Below are 4,445 nucleotides of genomic sequence, written 5' to 3' on the forward strand. Positions count from 1 at the left end.
CTGAATTTAAGTTTCATATATTATTACAGTATTTTCATATTTTTTATAAATTTTATTTAAAAATACATTATATTATCATCATTGACACATGATATAATATTACGTTGTCGTTTAAGTATTAACTTGGAATATAAATTTTGTAGATATCAACTTATAAAACAAATATGCCCAATTCAGGCACAAAATATACATTGAAACCTGTTTTATTATTTTTCCTCCTGTGAATAAATATGGTTTTTGTTGTTATGTGAATAGATGAAATTATAAATAAATAAAATTCTAATTATTTAAAAATAAAAATAAAAACAGGTCAATTAAAATGAGTTATTCAATATTTTTAAATCAACCCAAATAGTTTTTTCAATTTAAATTGAGTTGAATTTTATAATTTGATTATCTAAAAAATAAATTAACAAATTGACATAAATATTTTTTAATTTATATTAATTTTAAAATTAAACATATTGACCTATCCTAAAAAATTAAAATACAAAATTTTCAAAGTAATCTTCAAATCAATTTTATCGTGCTAAAATTTCTTATTTTTCTTTTATATATATATATATATATATATATTGATATCAAATACATTTGTTCTAACATTTATTTAAGTTAGGGGCTGTTTGTTTACTTCAGAATGATTAAGCGCTGAATGATTCAAATGTTGAATGATTCAGAGGTTCTGTATGAATTAACTCTGAATGTGACATGTTGTTTGATAATGGCTCTGAATCATTCAGAATATACTTCTGTGTTGAATCATTCAGCATTGTTTTGTTGAATTAGTCAACACTGAATCATTCAGAGGTGCGAAACAAACGCGTTGAATACTGAACGGTTCAACATTCAGCGCTGAATAGTTCCATTAAGAAGCAAACAAACAACCCCTTAGATAATAAATAACGTTTAAATTTAATACATTTGTATTCTTTGAATTTAATTTGAATGAGTTTATTTAAGTTAAAAAAATAAATAAAATTTAGTTGGTAAAATAAAATTCATAAACTTAATTAATTTTATTGACTTTATGCACTTTTTTATTCGATTTGAATAGATCTCGTTATTCATTGCCAAAAAGAAAAGAAAAGGGGGGAAAGTCTTGTTATGCTTTTGGGTCCTAAAAAAAAGAAATGGAAAATTCAAAAAAGAAGGGGGAAAACAGATAAAATAAGTACAGAAATGTTGTTAGGTTATATGGTTGAGTTTATGGCTGATTTAGCCTGTTTTTTTATGTAGTTAATTAGGGTAAGTTAAAATTTATTTTGATATTTACGATATTTTTTACAATGTTATTAGAACTCGTCATGTTAAGGTGATGAATTTTAATAAAAAAATATTTTTTATTTAAATTTGTCACGTCGGAGTGGCGAGTTCGAATAAAATAAATTTTTTTTATTAAAATTTATCACATCGAAATAAAAAGTTAGAATAAAAAATATTTTTTATTAAAATTTATCATCTCAACGTAACGAGTTTCATATCATTATAGAAAAGATCATAAATCCCTAAATAAATTTTGACTTAGTCTAATGGACTAAATAAAAACCCATATAACTTATTGGTCCAATTTTGCCTCAGTTTATTACATCTACACGTGTAAATGATGAAATGAAGTTGTCCATTTTTCAAACAACTGTCAGATAACACAATTCTTTCTCTTTGGTCATTGGATTGTCACAAAGCCACAACTCACCGCTGTATATTTTGGAAATAAAATATATAAAAAATATATATTCCCTTTATTCTCTCTTTCTCGCTTGATTGGATTCCAAATAACTTACAAGTTTAACCAACTGTATACTAAAGATTACGATAAACTACAGCAATAGTCATCAAAGTTTTATTTATTTTATTTTAGACACTAAACTATTTTTTAATAAAAATGACACTAGTATTCTTATTTTTATTTTAGTCATTGAACGTTAAAAATTTAATGATAATGTTAATATAGTATTTTTACATTAATGGCATGTGTCATCACTTTATTAGTAAAATAAAATAAATAACTATAATTTATGGGAAGGATAATCAAATATTTAGGGACGGAGCTAGGATACCAATTCAAGGGGTAAAGTATAATTAATCATATTTATGGGAAGTATAATCAAATATTTAGGGACGGAGCTAGTATAATTAACCAATTCAAATAATTAGTATATCTAAGTAAAAAAGAAAATTACTTTTTTTTTAAACTAATAACAAATAAGACCTGATTTATAATGAATTATTATTAGTAACGTTTTATTTTTATTTGTGTAATTAAAATTCTCGCCATAGTCAAAAGACTAAAATGCGGTTCCTGACAAACCTATGTCATGATAGTATTTTAAATGGTTTTCGAACTGATGTTGTAACAAATATAATTAGATCATGTTAGCCCTAATTTAAAATAAGATTTAAGAAATTTATTTTTTTTAATATTTATAAATTATATCAATTTAACCTTATTTTAATTCTAGATAATGGGAAGACATGATAATTTTAAAATTTATACAATAACACATTTAGTTTTCATATTTATATATTTAATCAGGTTAGTCCTAATTTAAAATATGATTTTATAAATTTATTTTTTAATATTTATAAATTATATCAATTTAATATTATTTTAATTCTAAACAGTTTAATAAATGTAACCATCTAATAAAATAGCAATAAATATCATTGTATTGAAATTTTTTAAAATTTAGTGACTAAAATAAAAGAGAAAATAATAATTGAGTGGCGAAAGTTGTGATTTACCCATTTAATAACAACAGGAATTAACACAATCTTGATCAATGACGAAAACGTTGGTAAAATAAACACATTGTTCGCCCACTTCTATTATAAAAGTAGGACTTGCTTAGTTGTATTATTTATATCTATAGGGACACTTGTTTGCCCACTCCTTAATAGTAGAATTACAGCGCAATTACGCAAATTACTTCTACCTTTTTTATTTACATTCAATCTATTATTAATATGGGTAAACTACTGGTTCAGTATCTATATTATTAGTTTTAGTCTATTTTAATATATAAACTTTTAATTTTTTTCAAAATCATACATGTGTTTAGTTTTTGTTTTCTTTTAGTACCCGTCAAAAACTTAACATTAAGTTTTGATTTTTTTTTGAAAGTTTAGGTACTAAAACGGACCAAATTGATAGTTTAAATACTAAACGCGATAAGTTTTTTAACGATAATATACTAAAATGAAATAAAAACTAAATATTATATATAATTTTAAAAATTTTAAAAATTTAAATACTAAAACAAATCAAAACTAATAATTAAATGCGTAGTTTACCAATTAGCATTGACACTTTAAAATTGTCTTGACAGACATATGTTGCACTGTTACTTTAAATAATTTTCGTTATTGTCATTGCTAATTTTATTAATTTGATTCCGTTCTAAAAACAATACTTATATAACATAATTACTATACCCTTAATATATTGTTAGTTGTATAAATTATACCTCAAATTGATTTTTTGTGTTCAAAGAATTTTTTGTTAAAAATATGTGTCTATCGTTTTCAACGTTACACTTTTAGATGTCTTGACCGTAATAGCCGTTAAATTTGATCATTATCTGACATGTGTCACGTATATAAAATTTCAAATAAAAAAGATACACTTTTAGCTGACTAAATTATATCTCAATTTGACTTTTGGTACCGAAAGATTTTTTTCATTAAAAAATGTCTAATGTTTTCTCCGTTGCATTTTTAGGTATTTACCTTTACATTTTATTTTAATTTTAAATAATAAAATATTATTTTAAAAAAAAATCAGACCCTCCCTCGCGTCGTTCCTCTCCCTCCCATCCTCCACCTCCAATTACGACGAAGGGTCACCACTGGTTGACTTTTGTTCAGAGCAAGGCGATTAACTCAATGGTGACGGTCGTGTAACGTGCGGTCAGCTATAGTTATTGGAATTGTCAAAAAATAATGAAGGAAAACTTAGAAAACTGATGACCCTTGGGAACACTTTCCATGATGATTGGTGTAGTTTCACGGTGGGTGGGGACTAAGTTCTGGTCATGGTGGCAAGACAATTATGATGGTGTCAACAGTGATAATCACGAATCGATCATGACCACGAACCGAGCATGACCAATTGACAGTGAAATTTTGAGTTTTTTTAATTATAATATTAAATTTTAAAAAATATTTTTTGAAATTTTATATTCGTGACACGTGTCAGATAACAGTTAAATTTAATGGTCGTTATGCTCCAGACACCTAAAAGTGTGATGTTGGAAATGTTAAACACCTATATTTAGCTAAAATTTTTATAGGCATCGAAAGTTAATTTGAGGTGTAATTTAGGCACCTAAAAGTGTATTAAGCCTTAAAAAGCAAAAAAAAAAAATATTACGTCAAACACCTAACAATGTGATAGAGAAAACGTTATAAACATATTTTTAACGAAAAATTCTTTAGGTATTAAATGT

The sequence above is a fragment of the Hibiscus syriacus genome, unplaced genomic scaffold, assembly GCF_006381635.1.
Source record: "Hibiscus syriacus cultivar Baekdansim isolate YM2019G1 unplaced genomic scaffold, ASM638163v2 tig00117011_pilon, whole genome shotgun sequence".
NCBI classification, from domain to species: domain Eukaryota; kingdom Viridiplantae; phylum Streptophyta; class Magnoliopsida; order Malvales; family Malvaceae; genus Hibiscus; species Hibiscus syriacus.